Genomic DNA, 24,634 nt, shown 5'->3' with positions numbered 1-24,634 from the left:
ATGAACTTAGCGTAAATTTAGAGCACACCTCATTCACAGCAAAGTTCAAGAGTCTCTGCGGGGATGCATTAATGACTATGATTTAAATAATACGACATTACTAATTTGTAGAGAGCAAGCAATGGGGTTATGTTACACAGGTGAAAGATTTTTGTAGGGTTGAAATATTGAAGGCTCCATATTTTAAAGACGGTTCAATCAGTATCCCCTGTCAATCCTAGTCGCCAGGCTGTAGTGCACACTTGATTATTTGTACTTTCAGAAACAACACGAAACGGCAGCCTGTGACGGCCTTTCTTGCTTGAGAAAGGGTTTTATAACTATACATTATTTTAACATGTATCGAAAGCATGACAAATATATCGATCAACAGATATTTTCTACCTCCAAGAGGGCCAGCACAGAATAAAAGGTGTCACTTGGTTATCCCGATAAACAGCACGTAGGTATGGGATTGTCATGGTGTTGAAGCCTGAAGCGCACCACCAAACTCCACAAACTAGCTTCTCCCAAAAGCCATGCCATTGTCAGGCAGTAATAGATAGGGGATGGGGTGTGTCATTTGGACCCAGTGTCTGTCATTACGAAAAAGTATACATTGCTTATTACACACAGTGCTTATTACACACAGTGCTTATTACACACCGCAAGTGAAAGGGCACTTAGAATGTGCCCTACATGAAACAACGGGCTTTATACTGAACATTCAGGGAAATAAACTATAACTGGTGTCTAGAGCTTTCGTCTATGAACAAAAATGAAGCGCGTTTGCAAACATCGCAGAAACTGCGCCTCGCCACCTCTTTCCAGCTGGTGAGACGGATACTTCCACTTGACCAGAAGCAGATTCTGCTGTGCTGGGCACATTGCACCGACTTAAGCACGACACGACTCAGCCACGTCACAACGCAAAAAAATGCACACCATCAAACACTAGGTGTTCGAAAGAGCCGGAGCGGCACCTGGTTGCAGAGTTCTTGCGGGCGTCGAACACTCTATATAAAAGCCACCATTGAAACATCACGTGTGAGAGACTCTCAGAATCGCCACACGTTGCACACTTATTTTTGGGTACGACCCCCCATCTGGCAAGGCGCTGTAGCGTTAGGAGGACGCCCCAGCGTCTGAGCCCCGGCAAAGTCGCCCACTTCGTTGGGCAGCTGACGTACTGCACACAGTAGCCATTTCAAGAAGCTGTTTTTCGCGGTTCGTCAGCTGAAAACTTGGGGCAGGTGAGTAGCTTGGTGATACGCGCGGCTGGCAGGTCGGCTACGTGTACATCGTTACCGTTGGCATTGAGGGCAGATTTTATCTCTGCTGCCACACGGTAAAAAGACAGAGGCCGGTCCGTAAGCCGGCTGAGGTTACGCCCGGGTGCAAACACGCGACGCGCTGTACTCAAGCGAGATTGAGGGAACGATCGATCAGTGTAAACGTCGCCTGTCAACAGCCTCTCCATACGACTTAATGCAAGCACTCTAGCCACCGTCTATATGAAAGGAAGAGCAAGGTCTCTCCTGGTCTTCGGGTAGGTGGGGTCGAGCAACTAGCTCTGTCCCGCCGTCCCGGACAGAGGTTTCAACAAGAGACGCAAGTCGACGTGCCTTACAGCACGGAATCGTTGCGAAATGTGCCCGGGTAATTACGAACGCGCACGCTCGCGTCTTAAAGACATCGACATTTGCGTTGAGAGTGAGGCTGAACTGAGTAGCGTTTGAAAGTTCATGTGTTGCTAGCGAAAGAACGTCATCCGAGATGTGGGAGGAAATCCAGTTTGGAATTCGAACATCACGATGAGTACACGCACAAATCGCACTGACGCAGCTGAGGGACCCCTTGGACCTCATTGTTTACAAACATGTCAACCGTGTGACGCCTCGTTGTTACTCTGATTGTAGCAAAAGTCTTCAAATATGTGGCATGAAATTGGCGGTCTGTAGAAATGGCTGTTTGCGGGGACGTAAAAATGGCGTTATTGTGAAAACACATTTTTAGCAGCAATATTCATGATGCTTAGATGTTATATATACAAGCACTTGTGGAGGAAAAATGAAGATACTGATAGTAGAAAGAAAAGCAGTTATGCTTTTATTACGAATGGGGTGGAATGAACTGTCCACTGTCAACAGCCCCCCCCCCCCCTCTAAAATTTGATTGCCTGACGTTATGTGATAAGAAATACGTCATGTATAAACATCGTATGATGACTCAAAAATGACGTTTTATTAAGTAAAAGATGTGCTGCTATAGCTGTAAATGACTGACCAAAGTTGGGCGCCACATTCTGAACCACTTAAGGCGACCTGCATAAGATACATGGCGAATTCGACATGGAGTATAGACAGCGGTCAGTTCACCACAGCTTCGCAGTTTGTTAGACAGTTTGGTGGGTAGTCAAGGAAGCTGAGACATCTTCTCATTGCTGAAAAAAGTGAAACGATGTCATAAGGGTATTTTTAAACTGTACAACCTTTTAGAGGATTAATAATGAAGTCGCATATTTACAGCCGCATGACGGTCCTAGCCACCGTGGTCCTAGCTGGCCTCTCGCTGCAGGCGCTTTCTCCTCACAGAGAAACCCTCGATCGGCGCGGTTGTCAGCAAGCGTGGCAATGGCGGTCTGCCAGTTTAAGCGGTTGATCTGGACGAGTCGAGAGATTTCAGACAGCACTACGAGGCTTTCTAGTTATCTGCCTGGGCGGTTCTTGACTACAACCTGACGGGTCATATAGTGCAGTGGCCGTGCAGGGACTTCGCGCTATAGGCAGCGAGGAATTACCAAAGACTGCAATAAACGTCGGGCCCCGACAAAACATCACAAAAAACAGCACCCCTACAGTGGTGACTCGCCCGCATGCGCTCATGCCGAAAGACTGGCGTCGTATGACCACCACGAGCGAGACATCCGATGCGCGCAATCTAAATAGCAGATTGCAGGTCTCTAGACGGGATTTGGTGCTGATATGAAATAGCAAGTTTGGTAACATATTCAAATGGCGCGCCGAGAGAAAACTTCCGCGGTGCGGTGACACCGCTCGGCGGCGACCGGTTCACTTCTTGACCAGAGCTCTCAACCTGATCAGACAGATGAGGGGTAAGGAAATAAATTTTTATTCCATGTACATTTTACTCTATAGTTTTGTCTGGTGCGAAAAAGCTGTCGCCGCCATATTGAAGTTCGGTGCCGTTCCGACATAGCGTCCCAACTTCACTTTGCTGGTAGTTTTGGCGCGTGAGGGGAGCCTTTTCGGGCTTTGACTATCGGGGAAAACGATTCCGGCTTAAAAAAGTCTACCTTTTTTTCTTTGGACTCCCCATGAAGCAATAGCCACAAAAGAATCAATTGCCAAAAGACTGGAGAAGCGTTTCTCGTCTGCATTTCTGTCACGCTCAATGTCTGTAGTTTTAATGCACCCAGTTAAGTATGCCCCCCCCCCCCCCCCCCCGCAAATACCCTTTCAGAGTTTTCTCCTATAGTAATGAGATTACCAGCTGCTGCTCCTGGATACAATATCGCAACTTTGAAAATGACAAAGATCCTTTTTTAGGAGCCTCGTGACTCGTTTTTAGAGCTATGTAAATTATTCCCTCAAACATGCTTGGATACCAATGGAAACTTGCCTAAGTGATTCCTTTACTTAAAAAGTATGGTTTTACCTATTCTATGGATAATATTAGGTGAAATGCAGTAACGTCAAACATTGTTGAATAATTTGAAAAGATCATAATAATACCTATTTTGGATTTTGTCAACCATGAAAATATCATCAGCCCTTGCCGAATCGGTTTCCTTCCAGTCCATCCAGAATGTGCATGTCGATTTCGAGAGTCGAGTTCTGCTTGCGCGGCGTCAAAAAATGCGCGCAGCCTTGATAACGTTAGATATAGCCAAAGCTTATGATAATGTAAAACACAGCATTGTACTGAAAAATTTCATACTCTTCAGTTTCCACATTAATTAGTAGGTTGATACCTGCATTTCATCAAGACCGAAAGTTTTTCGGCTCATTAAATGGCGTCCATTCTGGCTGATACAAGCAATATAGCTGATTTCCTAAAGGGGCAGTACTCTCACCTACGCTTCTGAGTTCAAATAATTATGATGTCCGCACTTATTTATACGCAGATGATATCGCGTTTTTTGTGGCTCCATCAGATATGCAATCCCTTTATGGCCGCTTGGAATCGTACCTGAACTGTGTTGAGAGTTGGTTGTGCGGCTTGCCACTCACGTTAAATGTGAACAAGAGCGCCATCCTTGCGTTCACTATTAAATATCGTGTCTTTATTTAATGCATCAGCAATAGATGCCGGGCTACTGCGCGGGAGAGCGCGCCCAAGCTGCTAGTTCGCTCCCCTCGTTCTTTGCTCGTTGTTTGTTTGTGTGCGTGTACGTATGTGTCAGTGCGTGTGTTCCGAACGGACGCATTCAGTGTTTTTGTGCTTTTGTGCCAGTGCCAGTGTTTTTGTGCGTGCCGCCAGCAAACGTCCACGTGATGTGATAGTGCTCGGCGAGGAAAATTATTCACGTTTGTTTACACACAGTATCTGTGCAGTGTGAAGCCTCATCCACCTTTGTCAAGGATAGTCAGAGGGCCTACTCACCAACTTTTCGAACCAACAACAACACATTTCGTACTACGGCCATCGCCTTCGAAAATCCATTAGAAGCACCTTCAGCCTGCTCTCCATCTGAAACCATAAACTTTCTCCGGCCCCCTTGATTGCATCGACATTAGTTCGGAGCTCCCCGCAGAACAGTATTGTGATTTAAGGGCTGGGATAAGTGCAAGAGTATGCTATGTAACCTGCTTTGCATCTTCATCAAAGGTGAGCCAGTCAACCATTACCAAACACCGTATTATTACGTCTGACAATGCAAGACCCATCCGGCACCAACCTTATCCGTATCGCACACCAGAAACACGAGGCCATTCAAGCACGAGGTAGGGAGATACCGATGGTGTCTTTCAACCATCTTACAACTTATAGTCGTCGCCTGTCGTCCTAGTGAGGAAAAGACGGAACTATGCGGATTTCTGTTGGTTACCAAAAGTGTAATAGTGTCACAATAAAGGTGTCTACCCGTCGCCTCGGATCGACAACTCCTTCTACAGACTTCGCCGGGCTCAGTATTTCTTATCCAGCAACTTCAAAAGCGGGTACTGGCAGATAGAAGTTGATGAACGGGACCTTGGGAAGACGGCATTTGTTACCCCCGATTGTCTTTACGATTTTAAAGTACTGCCCTTTGTCCTATGTTCAGCCCTGGTGACGTTTCAGTGGATGATGGACTCGGTCCTCTTTGGCCTTAAATGGCAAATTTGCTTAGTTTATTTTGATGACTTCGTTGTGTTCTCAGAAACATTGCAAAACAACTTTGAGGCCTGAGAAGTGTACTGGATGCTTTTCCATTGGGTTGTTTACCACTCGAGCGTGAGAAATGTCACTTCTGGTACACTTAGCTGAAGTTTCTTGGCCATGTGGGTGGTACTGAAGACATCAAGCCCAATCCTGAAAAAATTCGCGCCATAGCGAAATTCTCTCTTCCCACGAAGAAAAAAGTGTGAAACTTTTCCTGGGTTTCTGCGCCTACTACTACCACTTCATATCTGGTTTCTCCAGGATTGCGGATTCGCTGACACATCCAATACGTGACGATACACCGTTTTTCTGGTCCACTGAGCAACAAGAAACTTTCCAGAAATTGCGCAGACGGCTGCAAACACCACCTGTACCTGCGCAGTTGGACGAGGCAGGTGACTCCGATTTATACACTGATGCCAGCGGCGTTAGACTCAGTGCACTGTACTCGCTCAACATCAGGCAGGCATGGAAAGCGGAATAGCGTACGCAAGCAGTACTCTTTCTTGTGCTGAGTGAAATTATTCTACGTCGGAAAAAGGGTGTCTTGCCGTTCTGTCGCCCTTACCTCTACGGCCGCCCTTTCAAGTTGTAACCGATCACCATTCCCTGCGCTGGCTGGCGAGTACTCGAGACCCATCTGGGCGTCTGGCCGGTGGAGTCTGAGGTTACCGGAAATCGATTTCACCATTCCCTATAAATCTGGGAGAAAACATACACCAGCACGCTGTCACGTGCTCTGGCAGTTGGCGAAGAAGTTACGGTGAGGATTATTCCCCCTTATCCGAGCGTCGTTCTGCCTCAATCGTCGTTGGCTTTGATTTTTTTTTCTAAAAGCAAATAAACAAAATCAAATCCCCTGCAAATGGTACGTTATGGGACGTCGTAAGCTTTCGTAATGTCAAACGGTCATGTGTTTGTTCTGCATCTCAGTTCATAGGGGGAGCCAAAGAAATAAAGCGTCGATCAGTCCACACGCCGGTGTTTATGCGTATTTCGCTATCGCGGGATTGTTCTACCGTGGCGAAACTCCTAAAGAAAGCCTGCATTATGAGTAAGGGAGGCCTTAGTTTCGTGGCACATTCTACGAGCTGTGATGCCAGCAAATGACGTCGCATCATGTGAAATTAAGCGACATCACGAAAACACGTAACACTGAAGTGATGTATATTTGGCGGAAAATTTAATTTCATTTTCAATTTGGGAGGAAATACAATGCCGACGACGACGGAGGCCGACCGATGCTGGGATAAGGCGGCAAAATGGGCCCGTAACTGTGTAGCCAATTTGACGAGAATTTCCACTTTCCAGTTTTATGTAAACTGGATTGTTACGGCGTCCTAAACCGCCCCATCATATGATCGTTCTGCTCAGTCGTCTTTGGCAATGGGCGTTCGCGGTGCGTCGAGTAAATGCATTTGGTAGCTTATTTCTCCAGACACCTCTCTAATGAATGGCCCCTTCGAGTCAATTCTGGAAGCACATGGATATGATTCAGATGTATTGAGTGATTTAGCTTAAGGACACAGATAATGAAGATTCGTTACATCGAAAGCCGGGCTTTATTAACCCACGATTGCACACACAGATACGTCACGACATTGCACATATTGAACTGTGGAAGGCGACCACCTTTCAGTGTAACGTCTGAAAACAAGTCGCGGCGATTATATAAATGTGCAGGACACTTCCGAGAAAGCGAATTATATTAATGTCAAAGATACGCAAGACGGGAAAAAGTAACTTTAGCGTTAGAACACAAAATTTCCTAGCTATAGGAGCTTAGGTAATAAATTAAAAAGAGGGATAGTATACTTAAAAATAATGCGTTGGTGAATTTAAAATCAACTGCGACACAACTCCGTTCTCTAAAACTAAAATCTTCTCATAAATGCTGCGCTGCTTCATTCTACACGGACCAAGGAACTGGACAAACTGGACCGTGTACAACTAAGCAGCGCAGCATTTATGAGAAGGTGTTCCAACTAGCCCACTCCCAAGCACTTGTTCACTAAAATCTTGTCTTGCTTAGCGCAAATACATTGTCATTCAAACGCTGTGCGTAGAGACGTGTAACGGCACAACAATCCGCCGCTCTTGCGATGTGTCCGGTAAGCCGAGAGATGAAGCTGCATTGCGGCATCATTCGAAAATAAGCGCCCGATGGGGAAATAAGTTTCTCAGCGAGCACGAGACGTTTTCGCCTTGCCCTACTCTAAAGCTTTATCACCACCACTAGAACTAATTACTGGCAGCTTGACACAGATAATCCGCATTCCATGTAGACGCTTGCAAAAAGCAGCACGCAACTTTTAACCGGGAAAGCTGTGGCACCCATCACGTGCAAGAAAAAAAAACTGTTCGCTCTGTACCACGGCCGCTTATGCAGACCCAAGTAGCACAACAGCATCCGTCCAATACCGGCAAAGTATTGGGAAAAATTGGCACTAATGTCGTACCTTTATCGGCATTGGGCCGAAATGCAACCTAAGCCAATATATAACCGGACTAAAAACTGATGTAGGACCTATATTTAGCCATTGAAAAAGCCGGCATTCCTACGATGCTGATTTTCTAGTTTCAAACCAATATTTATATATATTCTTATTGACTGGCTGTTTTATATTGACAACCCAACCGTATTTGTCGGCTATCGTAATATTTGCCATCGGATTTTCTTCAGTGGCTTATAAATATTTTCATCCTCTCAAATTCATTGGCACTGCAATATTTGTAAGCCAAGCCTATATACTGACATGCATAATATTAGTATCTTGATTTATATGTTGGTTTCATGTTTTTTTGCCAATTTGTTGCTTGCGGTTATACACATGCCTAGAGATGTTCGTGCAACTCATTAGAAAAAATGCACTGAAGCAAAGCCAGATATATGTATTGGGAATGAGATTTCTTTATTTCGTAATAAAAGACCGTGCATGTGTCCCAGAGGTTTGTTGAAACTCACTGGAAGGCCCAGTGGCAGCATCTGTATTTAGGTAGCTGGTGAGTGGCAAGTTTCCAAAAGGCGGCGCCGGTATTGTCCAAGTGCAGGGCAAGAGGCTAAATGGTGGGCAGTTCCAGACGCCATCTTAGAAAACTCACCCAGGTGTCTCCTTCAGCTTTTTCCACGGTCGATTGCTCTGGGAATCCATCTTATGATGAACACCTGTATTTCAGTGATGTCTATGTCGTCGTTGTAATAGATATGGAATCTGCGGAAACGGAGAAAATCAAAACAAATATACTGTTAGCGCTGCTCCCCACACGCAGTTATCGTGTGCCACAAATCCGTCAGGGAGATCGCAGTAGCACCTATAACAACATTTCAGGACGGTAATATATGCTTAGTCATTGTCTCTTGCAGCGAAGTTTGTAAGTTTATAGTCACGCCAACAGAGATTTTTTTTGCGTTGTGGCGTTATAAGCCAGCACTGCATGGAAACAATGATCGAGATATGGAAAGCTAGTACTACAGTAAGCATCAAGAAAAGCTCTTTTCTTGAAAAAAAGGCCTCTTGTACTGCATAAGAAAGTCATGCGCGTGCAAATTAGGAAACATGTGGCACGCTACATACCTGATTTATTTCCGATACTGCAAAAAACGGAGCGCTTTCCGGCTCGAGACCGACCATATCGAACGTCGCGCAAACGCAGACGATTACCGGGAACGAAATGCAGGACATGTTGACGTAATTTCTTTCAGGCGCATGGCAAATTTCGTGTACAGCAACGGAATTTACGGCCAAAAACACATGAAGAGGTCCATGGAGGAATAATTATTGCTTAAGTTCATGGAAAAGAGATACACTGAGACAGCTCGACTTCTAAGAGGCATTGGACACCTGGTATGCGTTAAAGAACAGAAAAAGGAGTAATGGAAAGTATTAAGCGCTGGCCAATAAAAAAGCAGGACTGTTATAAACTGGAGTGAAGTATGACTAGCTTATATAAAGTATCACCTGGTATTGCTCCACACAGCTTCCAAGCACCGAAATGCTTGTTTTCTTTGTTCTCCATGCTTCATTACGACATCGATGCTGATGATACTCAAGGTATTTTATTGCAGTCGCTGAAGGGATGGACAGCATACCATAAAATGGTGCTGACCCTGAAATTTAAGTTCAGATAGGCCTTGCAAGCAAAACGAAATGAAACCTTCATGCAAAAACGAATGGGTCTAAATATTTGTGGTCATAAAATATATGGAAGCTAACAGCATTTTATGCGTACAACATATACTTATTGATCAAAGGCTCCTACTTGAACTAAACAATTTCGAATTTAATAAAACTGATTATTCAGGTTAGCGGCACAATAATGCATACGAAAATAGGTCCTAATTATGCGAATATTTTCATAGGTGCTGCTGACAACAATGCTGCAGATAACCAGCGCATGCGTAGATAGTCCCTCTTTCCTTCTTCCCCTCCTTTTTTTCCTTCTCTATATATTTCCGAGCCGAAAATAAAGCGTCGTCTTTTCGGCCGGTAGAACGGCCGGTAGAAAAGCTGCCGGCCTTTGGCCGGTAGAACGCAACAGTGGCGACGAGGATTCTGCTGCAGCAAGGAAACCAGCAATACGCCCAAGCACGACAGTCACGCAGAAGGAACCCACCGCCAAGGATCAGCCATGGCACACAGGCTACCAGAATTCGAAGACGAAGAAGATAAGTGGCAGCCGTACCTTGTCAAGGTTCAAGCTTATTTCGAAGCGAACGATCTGATAGACGATGCTAAGAAAAGAGCCCTGCTGGTAGCGGCACTTGGAACAAGGACAATAGAAATTTTGAACGCGAAGGTAGCACGGCGAAAGCCTAACGACCTTACCTACAAAGAAGTTATGGAGACGCTAAGCAGCTGCTACGACCCGTTACCGAATGAAATCTCTGAAAGTTTCAAGTTCTTCCATCGCTACCAGCAAGAAGGGGAATCTGTACATGAATTCATTGTGGCAATACGGCAGATGGCACACAATTGCAATTTTGGAACGATGCTAGACAGAATGATAAGGGACCATATTGTGTGTGGTGTCAGATCCAAGAGTCTGCAGAAGCAGCTGTTAGCGAAGAAAAATCTGAATCTCGAAGAAGCCGAGGCTATTGCCCTCGCCGCAGAGATCGCTGAACGCGATTCGCAAGGGATTGTTACTGACCAAGAACAAGCAAGATTGCTAAAGCTATCTGGCCAATACGAATCGCGTACGAAGTCACAGGGCATGCAACAATGCAAATGTTGCGGTAAGCATGGTCATAATACAAAGGCTTGTCGACTAATCAAGCGCAAATGTTTTAAGTGTGCACGGCCAGGGCACTTAGCGCGAATGTGTGCGGCAAATGAGACAAGCAGGACGCTAGCACTAACAGCACAGACGCCAGAAACCGAAGAGTGTGATAGTAGCGCGTCCTAAATCTGGTCCTTGACCACCACGCACTCTCTTATACCCCCCATCAGAAAATTGTTTGCATGGAATGGCATCGAAATAATGATGGATATTGATACCGGCTCCCCTGTTTGCGTCATTCCCAAAAGCATTTACCAAGTGCACTCCCATCAATGGCCGCAGCTGCAAAAGTCGGAAGTACAGCTTTCATGCTATCTCGGAAAGTTGCCACTCCTCGGTACACTGACCACGCCAGTTTCCTATGAAGGTACCACAGTACAGTGCAGTCTGACGGTTTTAGACTGCAATAGCCCCAGTCTTTGCGGTCGGGACCTGCTAAAAACATTGACAGACGAACGCATTCAGATGCTGACTATGTATTCGAAGCCTTCCGTATCAAAGCAAGCCAGGGAGGACGTGCCGATGCTGCTCCAGCAAAACTGCGACCTGTTCACTGAAGGCGCTGGTCTCATGAAAGGACCGCCAGCCCGACTGCACATCAAGGCCGGAGCAAACCCCAAGTTCTTTAAGGCAAGAAAAATTCCTTTTGCACTTCGTGATAAAGTGTCTAAAGAGCTTGACAGATCAGTCTCGGCTGGCATAATATCACCAGTTCCTCATTCTGAATGGGCAACGCCCATCGTGCCAGTCTTGAAGAAGGACGGAACAGTGCGCATTTGCGGGGACTTTAAGATTACACTAAACCCTGTGTGCAAGGTTGAGCAGTACCCCTTCCCTGTCATAGACGTCATTTTTGCGAATCTATGTGGAGGAAAAAAATTCAGTACTTTAGACCTTCGCGATGCTTACAACCAGGTTGAGCTAGATGAAGACTCGCGGAAATTAGCAGTGATAAACACACACAAGGGGCTCTTTTGCTACAACAGGTTACCGTTTGGCATCGCATAAGCGCCAGCGCTATTCCAACGAAAGATTGAATCGCTGCTGCAAGGACTAAAAGGGACTCAGGCTTATCTAGACGATGTCCTGGTAGCCGAAAGCAATGATGCTGATAAGGCAAATCTGCAAGCGGTGCTACAGCGTTTCCGCGAGAATGGTATCAAACTTCGTTATGACAAATGCAAGTTTGGCGAACAATCGGTGACGTATCTTGGCCATCGTATTAGTGTTGAAGGGCTACACCCCCTCAAGAAGCACGTGGATGCAATCAGGCTAGCCCCTGTACCGCGAAATGTTGCCGAGTTGCGATCCTTTGTGGCAATGGTTACATTTTACAAGTTTTTGCCAAATCTTTCCACTATGCTTGCACCCCTGTACAGCCTTCTTGAAAAAGGTGCAAAATGGGTTTGGCACGAAAAAGAAGACGCGGCATTTAAGAAGGCCAAGGATGCTTTGTGTTCAGCCCCAGTGCTAACGTACTTTAATCCGCAGCTGGAATTGATGTTGGAATGCGATGCTTCACCTTACGGTGTCGGTGCTGCCCTTTTCCACCGAATAAATGGTGAAGACAGGCCAATTGGCTTCCGATCACGGACGCTCACCTCAGCTGAGAGAAACTACTCCCAAATTGAGCGAGAGGCTTTAGCCCTGGTGTTTGGCGTGACACGGTTTCGCGATTACCTGTTGGGCCGGGAGTTCACGCTTGTAACGGACCACCGCCCCTTATTAGGTCTACTCCGACAGGATCGTCAAACTTCTGTCATGGCTGCCACCCGAATTCAGCGCTGGGCGCTTTTGCTAGGGGCATACAAGTACAGTCGTGAGCATCCTTGTCTAGAGCGCGCCGACAGTGCTCCGCGGAGCAAGTCAGCGCCATCTAACTTTAGGCTCTGGGTTTGAGCTATGCGTCCCATGCGCATGCGCGGCCAAAATAAAGCAGTGCCTGGTCGTGGGTTCCCGGCCTCATTTTCATTCAGTGATTGCGCTTCATGCCGCCAGGTACGCGTTTAAGGATATGTAGCAGCGGCCTGAAAACCAACTCGTTTCGTGCGAATCACGAAGCGGCTAGGCAAGTGATATCGGGTGATCGCTCGGTTCAAAAGCAATTGCAAGTGATAGCGGATGATCGCGCGCTTGAAACACCATAGCAAAAAGTGCGAGAATTGGGCCTAGTTGGCTGTTTGGTATCTGTTTTCATCCTGTCCGTATAAGTTTGCGATCACGCACCATGCGTTGCAGGCGTCTCGTTTGATGGCGTGTTTTGGGCCGGGTTATAAGCTATAAGGGACACGGCATTTGACATCTTTACAGATATAGGAACTTGAATTGCTCCACTCTAATGTACAGGGGCGATGAGTGGTGCGTATGCAGGAACGCGCATTATTCCGCTATCAGTTGCGCTTGCTTGCCTGGCCGTCTCGTTGCACTCGAAAAACACGGCGTCATCGCGACGTTCTGGCGACCGTCACAACCTCACAAATGAGGGTGCCTCGATGCGGAGAGCGGGCGCGAATCGAGGCACCTTATCACAAATGCAGGCAATGCGACCCTAGCGGCAAGAAAGGTACTCGCAAGGCAGGGGCTGGATGAGGAAGTTATGAGCAGGCATCTTTCCGATTTGCCGCGCATGCGCACAGGATGCATAGCTCAAATCCAGAGCCTAACGTTAGATGTCGCTGACTTGCTCCACAGAGCCCCGTCGGCGCGCTCTAGACAAGGCTGCTCACGACTGTACAAGCTCATTTGTAAACCTGGAAAACAAATGATAATTTCTGACGCTCTAAGCCGTTTGCCTCAATCGCTGCAGGAGCCGCAAGCGGAAACTGAAGATCTGTCGGAAATGGTGCTTATAATCGACGAATGGGACCAGCCAGCGGTTTCCCACCAAGAGATTCAAGCGCTCACAGCAGCTGACGGGCTTTTGCAAGAGATATGCAGGTACGTGACTAACGGATGGCCCTCCGTCGTAGAAGGTGACAGCAGGGAAGTGGCGGAATTCCGGAAATGGAGACATGAGTTGTCTGTGGAGAAGGGGCTGTTGTACTGGGGGCATCGTGTGGTGATACCAAGTGCGGCGCGTGAGAAACTGTTGACGATGCTACACGAGTCTCATCAGGGTGCGTCAACCATGAAGACAAGGGCGAGGGCTAAGTTTTGGTGGCCCGGTTTAGATCAAGATATTTGTAGATTGGTCTCGAATTGTCGAAGCTGTGTGCAGGCTTTGTCCATGCCCCCTAGGAATCCTGTCAGCTGGCCGATTTCAAGAGAGAGGTGGTCACAGCTGCATGCGGACTATGCAGGGCCTATTGGAAACAAAATGTTGTTGGTAATTGTCGATGCACACAGCAATTGGATAGAAGCCAATCCAGCATCTCGAGCAACCGCTAAAGCCACTGCCGATTGCATGAGAACCTTGTTTAGCAGGTTTGGATTGCCCCGCACCATAGTTACCGACAACGGTACACCTTTTACTGGGTTAGAGTTTGCGGTATTCCTATAGAAAAATGGAATCGAGCATATTCGTACCCCGCCTTATCACCCCCAGAGCAATGGTCTTGCGGAACGGGCCGTAAGAACAGTCAAGGAGGGCTTGAAGAAAATGCCGGGCGTGGAGGTGACAACTGCTCTGGCGAGAATTCTTTGTAACTTCAGAAATTCGCCACAAGTTTCAGGCTCTACTCCGTCCGAACTTCTTCTGGGATACCGTTTGCGTACAAAATTAATATGTGTTTTCCTCCGAGGAACTACGAAATACCCAAGCATTCGGAGACTGATTCCGCCAGTTGGTACTTCACCCCGGGAGACGCACTCTACGTGCGCAACTACGGCGTAGGAGAAAAGTGGACACCAGGCAAAGTGAAATCGACGAGTGGTGCCCGTCTAGTCACTGTGGCTACTGAGGACGGAGTCGTTCGACGTCATGTCGACCAGATCCGAAAACGCTCATTAGACACCGACGGAAGCAGAGAAGTATCAAGTCCTGCAGAATCGCCTCCTGCGACCTTAGGGGCCCCGACAGACGAGGCTCACGACCTTCCCGAAGGGCCTGTTCCCGAGCTACGCTGGTCCACAAGAACTAGAAAGCCAGTGGAGCGCTATGGCTATTAGGGGAAGGAAATGCTGCTGACAACAATGCTGCAGATAACCAGCGCATGCGTAGATAGTCCCTCTTTCCTTCTTCCCCTCCTTTATTTTCTTCTTTATGTATTTCCGAGCTGGAAATAAAGCGTCGTCTTTTCGCTCTGCGAATCCGCCTGGTTTTCATCGCGTAGCTGTCGGCCAATTTGGCCGGTAGAACGCAGCAATAGGTTGCCGTGATATTCCTCCGTTAAATCAATTGTTTTACAGACGCTTTATTGATGATATTTTTAAAATCTAACAGCAAGGCGAAGAGCAACTTCTTGCGTTTATGGCAGATTTCAAAAATGTTCATGTATTTCACGCACCTGCACTCGGATTCAAATATTTGTTTTCTTGATGTTAAAGTGTCCCTTAACGTCCAAAACTAACCACTTGCCTTTATAAGAAACCTACTGACGACCAGCAGTATCTTAACTTTAACGGCAGACATGTATATCATTGCAAAGCCAGTATTCCATACAGTCAGGCCGTTTGTTTCAAAAGGATATGTGTCGAACCATCTGGCTTCTACAGGAATCGCGAAGAACTTCGACGTGTTCTAACTAAATACAAATATCTCGCAAAGTTAACTGACGACGCCGTGAAATGCGGCGACGCACTTGACCGCGAGTCGTTACTTCGTTCAACAAACAATTCTATCTCTAAACAGGAAACTAACTTTGTTTTAACCTACTCAGCCTCTACCCCTAATGTAAAGGTATTCTAAGCAGACATCACAACATCTGGATGCAAAGTGAGCGCCTAAAAGTCCTTTTCAGCAACCACCCCGAGCTGTACTCAGACGTGCTAAGAATTGAAATGATAGATTTTCTTTGAAAACCACCCGTGCCGATTTTACTGGCTGTGCAACATGCAATAAATATCGCTGTAAAATCTGTTCCCAAATCACAACGGCATCAGTCGCTGTCAGCACGGTTTCAAACTACCCTATAAAAAATTAAATGCAGCTTCACATGCGACATTGCCAAATGTAATTTACTTACTTGAATGTTCCGCCTGCAAGCTGCAGAATAAAGGGAAAACTGCGACATCTTTTAGATTACGTTTTGACAATCGCAAGGCACACAGTACAATCCTACCCAACCTACCTTTGTCCAAGCTTGTAAACATTCAAAGTCATTCATATGATCAATTAAAGATCACTATATTGGAATCTGGATTTCAATCACACTACTGCCGTGAAGTCAAAGAATAATGTTTAATTGACAAGTTCAAGGCTCTGTCGTCAGGTATTACCCAAGCGTATAAAAGTTAAGTTGTCGATGTAAATAAAACAATTTCTGCGACTTGGAAAGATCAGTCGGGAGATGAGTGGCATCCCTTATCGCTCCGTTCTCTCTTTTGTTCTCTTAATATTTTTATTGTTGACTTATTGTGACCACCTGTTTGTCCGCAGTTTAGCCACGTGCTTTGGAATGATGATTATTTCGATAATTGTAGATAAACTTTCACGCACGCGTGGGCTCCGTAGGATTGTCAGCAATGTCGCGCCAACACGTATTTTCTTTTTTTAAGTAGGGTATACTGCTGGGCTAGTTGGTGGTGGTTATCAAACATTATGGTATCGCAGCGCTGGCAGACAAGGACAAAGGACTAGGGACACACAAAACTACGGTGTTTAAACCAGTTTTATTCTGCACAATGGCTCATGTGTGACTAGATGAGTGTTACCTATTTTACTTGTGGTGTATTATTTGATGGTCTCCATCTTCAGTACTGTGCTACTTATAGACGTAGCGTATAAATACAGGTAACTGTCTTTAACCTAGTTTTTGCCGCCGAAGGCCGGTCCCACGGCCGAAACGCCAAATACAAACTTTTCCATTCACCATGTCTAATTTTTTCCTGGAACGTGTTCTTAGCCAAGCCTAAATAATCGGCCATTGTTCCTGTATATATATATATATATATATATATATATATATATATATATATATATATATATATATATATATATATATATATACAGCCAGCAGTACCTATAGTTAAAAAGCAGCCACCCCCCACACAGCTGTAAAACCAGCATACCCTACTCACAGATCCAGATATTCCGACGGTTCTGCTCTGAGCTCGAGGACATTGGCCGCCGTGCGGAGCAACTAAAAACAAATCTTCTGCGAAAGAAATACCTGCAATCCATTCTTGATGATGCTATTTGGACATCTAGAAGCTTGGATAGAAATAAAATAATCAGCTTTCAAAAACCACCGGAGAACGACAGGCCAATAAACCTCGTTCTTACAAATTCCTGAATTATGCCTCCGGTTAATAATATCCAATCGAAACATTTCAATATAATCCAGAAAAGCAGTCACTTGTCCTCCATTTTCAAACAGCCACTTAGGGGGCAGCACTGCGCGGCGGACAGGCAGCGCCACGAGTGGGCGCCGGAGGATTGCTGTAGTAGCCGGCGCGGCCGCCAGGGCAGGGCGCACGCTTGAAAGAGGAGGCCGAGGGAATGTAATCGGGGTCTGCGCGGCGAAATGGGGGCAGTTTCGGCCAGCTGAAGTGATGCAGCCAAGCACAAACAATACGGGAGCCACACAGCACAGGACGGAGAGACGCGGACGAGCCCTGGCTGCCTGCTGGGTGTTTATTTCTATGCTGGAAACAAGAAAAACGGCAGTTGACGGGAGGAGAAGCGCACGCAGTTGAAAAACAACCAGCAAAAATGAAGGGGGAGGAGGAGGAGATACAAAACCGCTGTAAAAATGTAAGAAAAGTGAAAAAAAAAAACATTTGTGGCAAACACCCCTCATTCCACGTGGAGTACAGCTTCACACAAAGCCAGCCACGAACTCTGTAGCAGGGATGGCAGAGAAAAAGAAAAAAAAATGCGGGAAAGCTGCGGTTGATTTGATTGGTGGAGAAAGATGGATCGAGTTTGGGAGACGAATAGGAATGCATGAAGCTGGAGCCAAAGAGGAGAAAAAAGCCAGAAAAAAAAAACATAAACGACATGAAAAGCCTGGAAACTCAAGAACAATTACTGGGTCTTGACAATGCCGCATGCACTTATATTACCCAGAAGACTTTTGGAAAGCTTTAGCTGTCTTTCTGGTGAGGCGCTTGCTACCTACATCGACGATAAAGGAAAGGACGGCAGATTCACACTGATCACTCTGTCCACGCAGTGCGCGTGCGCACAATGTCACTGATACAGCGACACAGCTATGAGAATGGAAATCTCCATTGCAGCACGGCAAAACATGCGATCTGCAATTTCTAGTACACATGCATGTTTTCCTCTCTGTCAGGCTTGAAGGCATTGTAGCATGCCTACTTTTCTTTTACTTAGAACGACCGCACTGCCTCAAATCCCGACTTGAATGCTAGTTTTTTGTACCAATACTTATTGCCTCTCTAACCGTACTTTCAACTCCTCTGCTACAAATTAATTTAGGATATTGGAAAGTAACAGGTGGCAGTCAGCCGCTCGCTACCACTTGTTTGGGGCAGAATGGCGTGTAATGAACGCAGGATCTTTTCAGAGCGTCCACGAATAAAGAAAAAAAAGTACTGTTTACCAATGCTAATATATAGTTTCGATTGAGCGCTATGGCATGAGACAAAGATCATCATTTGACGTTCAACCGCTAAGTAAACATCGAAATGTCATTACTGCCACTAAATGAATAAATTGTATGGAATGGCAAACAGGGGCATTGAATCACATCAGCAGAGGAGGGCGAAACGCAGAGTTGGTACTTCAACGTCAGATAGGGAAGTTTTTTTTACACATTTTCGTTTGGTGTTCATTGCAAAAGCAATGAAAACTGGGGGAGAAGGAAAAATGCGTATCGGCATCTCAGGAAGCTAGGTGTGCTCATGGAAGCTATTTTAGACAGCGAATTATAGACACAGCTAAAGTAAGAATTATGCAATTATCAATTGCATCCACGAGCGCGGCCACTGGGCGCGCACGGTGGTCCCATAGACGTGCATTCTATTTGTAGGGCATGCCGATTGGCACTACACAAATAGGGCAGATACCAAGGCGGATGCAGATACTACGAGATACCTAAATTGTTTTTTTTTGTGAGTTGAGAAAGACTGCTAACGCAGGTGAATGCAGTGTGTCCTCTTTTGGGAACAACGCTGCGTGAAAAATCTGGACGCGGAAAATACGGGTATCATTGCCAGCTCACTGCTCGTTCGAAGACATCGATCAAAACTTATCGTCACTTCGCTTCGTAAAGCTTATTCGGGGACGTCAAAATATTTTATCAGGTCAGTAAAAATGTGTGTAACCCAGCAACCCAGCGACTGCAACCTAGCAATTCCTTTGTCACCATAGAATGCCGCGAATAGAAACAACGAACGGCGAATGCGACCCACGCAAAGCAGATCCGGCGCGTGTCAGCGTCCCGCTACAAAAATCTGCTTCCGGTCGTGATGGGCCAACACCCCCTAGACTAAGAGAAGGCCAGCGCAAGTCCCCCTTTCCACTAGTCCTACGTCACGACAGTGAGATCTGAGGATAGATCGGCGGCGCCGAGAGCCAGCGTACGCAAGCAAGGCGATCTGGAACGACTCGGCCTTAGTGTGCGTATTTTCAGCCTGTGTTTGCTTTGTTACTAATCCGTACTGAACAGATGCTTGCGAACAAGGTATCTACAATGTCTGGGAGCTGTTGTGCGCTAAACTGTCGCTCTAACTACGCCAACGGATCCAAAGCGCAAGTGTACCAGTTTCCGTCGGACTCGGCTCAAAATGCAGCGTGAACAAAGGCTGTGCCGCAGAAAAACTTATTACCGATGAAGCGCACTGTGGCGAGAAAGCGTTCTTGTTTGCTTCCTAATACTCGTGCTGCTAATCACCACTTTTTGATTTAGCACAGTGTATGAAAGGGTAGGCACGCCCATATCGAGCACACAATTTCGACAGAACAGCTACTAATAATCAAATAGCGTTGTCTCTGTTTTGAGTGCGGAACAAAATTGTTTTGCAATCTAAATGGTTTTCTTATAGAAACAATTTTATTTCGCTAGTGGCCACGTAATCGTAGTTGCCGTAGTAAATGACTGGTTTATAGTAAAGTGAGCTGCTCGCTGTGTTAATATACTCGTGGCAATCGCTGCTCCCAGCTTAGGCAGCTATTTTATGTTTACGTTACAGCAATGTGACCATCACTTCTGTGAAAGTGACCTCTTATTCACAACAAGCTAAACCTAGTGTCGTCAAGGTCACCGTTCTGAGTGTCTCTGCCTACCATTCTTAGCTTAATCTATCCATCTAACAATAAATGTGCTCTCCGATGAATATTGTTATATAAGTAACTCTGAATGAAGGTGAAAATTTTTTCGCAACTTCATTTCTGCCAATAAAATAAATGCCAGGTGGATTGTGTCAAACTTCTCATATTGCCGCGAAACCTTCAAAACAGTGTTTGTTGTTTTTAACAGCCGCCGGCATACAGGCTTATCACTCTAATTCTGGACCGCGTATCAGTTCCGTAATCTTTGTTTGCTAATGTTCGATGTGGCGAGTCACACCTTTATCAGTTTTGTTGTAGCGCAAGATGCACCGAGATCTGTCTCGAAGGTTCCGGCCGCTCGGGTGTCTTTTCACAATGTTCCAGCCCGTGCTGGTAGCTGTTTGCGACGTTATCTAGATTGTTCTGTGCAGCCTTTAAATTGAGCGTTGCCGAGTGTGACGAGCATTCTTTGACGATCGACCAACACTTTTGCTGCTATCACCGCCGCCGAGTTGCTTAGTTCTTTTGCGGGCGCAAGTCAGCCCAATAAAGAGTTAAATTCCGTACCACCAAGCCTGTGTCTACATTTGTGTCATCGACCCTGGTCACCACCACGTGACAATATACTTTAAAAGACTGGCAATATTAGATAACACAGGTAACACAAGTATAACCCTCCGCATCGCTAGCGCTGAACATTTCAAGAGGTAGCTCCAGAGCAGCGTTGAATAAAATAAAAACTCAACCGCGTAGGGTGAAGCCGACTTTCAATATGATCTCACTACGATGACGTCACATAATCTTGCACAGCCCTGGTCGTAGTCTGGATGGTGTTGGATGGGCGCGCGCATCTCAGCGCGAGTAAATAGGCGAAAAGAAGCGTCAACATGTGAAGTTTGCCGCCGCCTCCTCTCCGGCGTTCGACCCTCCCATTTGACGAGCGCAGTCACGTGTTTACGCGTGCTTTTTTTCGTGCTTGTTGTGATGGCTGCCTCCTTTCCACCGGTGCAAAACGACGCGAGCGTGGCGGATATCCTCATGTGTTTTGCTATGACTCGCGCCTCTTTCACGCCGTTATTATTTTTTTTCAGTTACTTCTTTCGAAGTGCCATGTTGTTGCGCTTTCTGGTGCGGCACACTTGGACATGAGACAAACGGTTGTTTATAATGCCGTCCGCAAATCGAGATGCGGAGCGCAGGAAGGTTTCACGGCACCCAATCGGCCAGACAGACTCTAACTCAACGTTATGGTCGCGGCTGTGTGAGGTAAGGAATTGCTAATCTCTAAACTAATATGTCGCCACACACTCTGTATGGATCTCATTTTTTTCGCCTTGCCAAGTGCCACATACCCGCGTGTCATATCTTTTTTTTGCACTTTTCGCCGTATACATCTAGGTATGGAATAAGGTCCTTGGTTTTTGACTACTCAGCCATGCTTTCTGAGGCATTGTTTTTGTCGTGAATATAACCTTACTGCATATTTTGAATGTGTCGCCGCATTTAACGAAACAGTGATGGCTCTTAGAGGACCGGATAAAATCGCATATTTCGAGCTTTGCTTTCGTTGGATGTTCTAATTCTCGATTTCGCACGCCGCGCATGCAAGTGCTGATAGATCTGCAGCTGAAGTTGAAAACACATGGAAGACAACTGCTGCCACGCTTCTCAAGTTTACCGGCAGCTCGCAAACCAGTCAAAACTGCAAACAAATCCTCCACAGGCTGTTGCTAAATTGTTCTCATCTGCCGCCTAATTACAATTTGTTTTCAACATGCCGCTCAGTTTGGCCAACGAGTGACGAACAACGGACGCGCGGAGGTGAAGGCGAGTTGAACCCACGCCGAAAGCACATACGTGTGGTGTAAGACACTGACAGCTGAAACCATTTTGGTAGGAAATCTCTGTCAACATTCTGCATTGCTGTTTCAGCAGCGTGGTTTCAACAGCGAGTATTATTTGCACCTGAACACATTGCAACAAAATGCAAGCTGAAATGCTTTGGTGGGACCCGGCGAAAGTGCTTTCACCGGCGCACGGCCGCCTCGATCGGTGCGAGCGCAGCGGGGCCCCGCCGCGGTGCCTGTCGAGGCCTTGACCGTCGAACACTCCGGAGAGCGTGCGCTAGCCTTGCACCGCGTAGATTGAGGCACAGTCAGAACGCGAGAGGAGGAGTGGCGGCGATCGGAGGAGGAGAGGGGAGATGGTGCTACATTTAGTTTATTGAGGGGTTTTAGTCGCGAGTTACTCCTACCGGGTGTCCATATAAGCGCTCTAAAAACCTAAAGGACATTTCAGTTGAATTTAAAACGACCGCCAGTACTCTCTAACTCTGGCTGTTAAACGTACGGTAAACCTCACTGCAAAGTTTGCAGCAATGTGCAGGTGATAAACATTGTAAAGGTTGGTTTGGTTTGGTAAAACTTTATTTCCCACAGTAGGGATCCTGGGGGAAACTCGCCTAGGCGCCAGGTGTAGAGGGCAGCTCCCACGTCGGCACAGAGAGCCCGAAGCTCTCCGCCGCCGCGCGAGCCTCCTGGACAGCCCGAAGCTGATCATGTAGGGAAGCACTTTTTAAAACTTTGTCCCAACGTTCCTTGTTCTTGGCGTAGGCGTCGCTCGATGCACAACCACACAACTTCTTTGATTTCACTTTAGGACTACACAAACCTTGAACTGCGACAGTGCCAATGGGATTAACATGCTAAGCTGGGGTGTATGTGGCATAGAATACACCGGCAAGACCGAAACACCATTAAGGTTTAGTTTTAATGACCACAAGGCCCACGTCCACACACTGCCAAATCTCCTTTTCTAACCACCGGCGCCTTCCACTTTGGAAAACGTTCGGAACGTCCTCCTTCAATCAAGCTTCCAAACAAGTCGACAAAGGGAACAAAGATAATCTTGCTTCATACACAAATTTCAGAGGCTAACCCATGGAATTAATGAAACTTTGGCCAACTTTGGCTTTCTCAAAAGCCTACTTAACTAAAATTCGAGGTAAGTATCTCCATCTGCCCAATCCTAAGAATATTCTCCTTTTCACGCACACTCCAGTATTCGTTTTTCAACTCCTTGTACCCCCCCCCCCCCCCCCCCCCTGCCCGCCCACCTCTGGCCCTTTTGCGCAAAAAACGCCTTCCGTTGGTACACGCTCGTTGGACCGACTTCTCGCGAGGATCCCCGGCTGCGGAATCGGGCTTCAGGAGAGCGCGACTACCCGACCGCTCTTTCGTCGCTGCGGTGTCGAGCTGCCCTTGCTCTGATCACTGGCGCATCGCGGGGGGAACAACTGAGTATAAATCTTATCGCAATGTTTTTTTAAAACCTGCACAGCTGGGGAGCGGGCCGTCCTGGTATGCATGCTCGCGGTATGATTTTCGGGTTCGTTCTTTGTATTTTTTTCTTAATGTTTTTCTTGACCTTTTCTTAACTTCAGCCTTCCTCCGAAGGAAACGTGCCTTGCATTTAGTGTGGTCTTCGTGAAAGCACTTCGTGTATATAACATTCGTCGGCTGTCCACTTTCTGCCCTCCGCCCATTTTTTTTTCTCTTTGTTGCATTTCCAGCCATTGATCAAAGCGAGCTTTCCACTATATTTATCTATTCGGTGATGTGTGTTTCTCCAAAGACGGAGAGCGAAAATTCCTTCTCTCCCTCTCTCAACAGTGACCCAAATGTGCAGACTCTTTCTCCATGCTCAATTTTACACTGAAAAGGACGGTCCACCGTCGGCAACTTAATTACGATAAAACAGAATATCGGGAATGTTTTAAGACATCATTTTTTAATTGTCCCGGCTCATTTGTCAAAAGCAGAATATGTCTATACATACATACATACATACATACATACATACATACATACATACATACATACATACATACATACATACATACATACATACATACATACATACATACATACATACATACATACATACATACATACATACATACATACATACATACATACATACATACATACATACATACATACATACATACATACATACATACATACATACATACATAATGTAGGATGGCGGTTTATTGAAGTACTAGGACGCGATCTAGAAGCACGTCAGGAACAGTATACGTACCAGCAGGTCCTGCGCACACATCGATAGAGATGTCACTGGCGACAGCGTATGAAAGCTTCTTTATCTTCGCACGAACATCTTCATCTTTACAAGGGCCCCCGGGGAGAAGAGGAGCCACCCTGGCGAGCTACGGCGTAGGCAAAATGGCAGGGTCGTAATATTGTTTACGGGATTGAACATGGACAGTCCGCGGCCTCGTCGGCGGAGATAAGGTGATTGGGTCAGTGGTTCCACAGTGTAGTCGACAGGAGAGATGCGCTCCAAGACATGATAGGGGCCGTGATACTTGAAAATAAATGTTGAGTATAGTCCGGGAGTACCTGGTGAAATCCAGAGCAACACAAGACTGCCAGACGAGAATTGCGGTGTCGTCTGATGGTTGTCGCGGCGGGATTTCTGGTGGGACTGGGTTTCATTTGTGCGAGACCGGGCAATTTGGCGGCACTCCTCTGCGTGTCGGCCAGCTTCAGAAGCAGCGGTATACTAAGATACATCTTGTTGGTACGGAAGAATGATATCTAGTGGAGCAGAAAGGTGACGGCCATAAAG

At 46.4% G+C, this 24,634-nt stretch overlaps 1 pseudogene; it reads left to right on the top strand.

Moving 5' to 3' along the window:
• Positions 1–10,286: 10,286 nt before the first annotated feature.
• On the top strand, positions 10,287–14,866 carry LOC146193445 (uncharacterized; annotated as a pseudogene).
• The last annotated feature ends 9,768 nt before the right edge of the window (positions 14,867–24,634 follow it).

The sequence above is a fragment of the Amblyomma maculatum genome, chromosome 4, assembly GCF_055883805.1.
Source record: "Amblyomma maculatum isolate TAMU_Amacu chromosome 4, ASM5588380v1, whole genome shotgun sequence".
NCBI lineage: Eukaryota > Metazoa > Arthropoda > Arachnida > Ixodida > Ixodidae > Amblyomma > Amblyomma maculatum.
The sequence above is the reverse complement of the archived record's forward strand: the minus strand, read 5'-3'. Positions and strand labels throughout refer to the sequence as shown.